This window comes from Nestor notabilis, unplaced genomic scaffold, assembly GCF_000696875.1.
Source record: "Nestor notabilis isolate BGI_N333 unplaced genomic scaffold, ASM69687v1 scaffold21274, whole genome shotgun sequence".
Lineage (NCBI taxonomy): Eukaryota > Metazoa > Chordata > Aves > Psittaciformes > Psittacidae > Nestor > Nestor notabilis.
This window is the reverse complement of record NW_009926274.1, coordinates 4,125-4,324: the sequence shown is the minus strand read 5'-3', so window position 1 is coordinate 4,324 and position 200 is coordinate 4,125.

The following is a 200-nucleotide window of genomic DNA, read 5'->3' as shown; positions in this document are numbered from 1 at the left end:
GCAGCCAAGCCCCCGAGGGGGCTGAGCAGGAGCTGTGGCTCTGAGGCTGCTGCTGTCCCCTGCACCGTCAGTGTCCCTGGTGTTGCCTGGGGCCAGCTGTGAGCCCCAGTCTCCACACTGGTGAAAGGAGCCAGGCAGGGCTGGGAGCCACAGGGTTCGGTGCGGGGGATCAGGGCACCACAGGCAGCATCAAAACACCT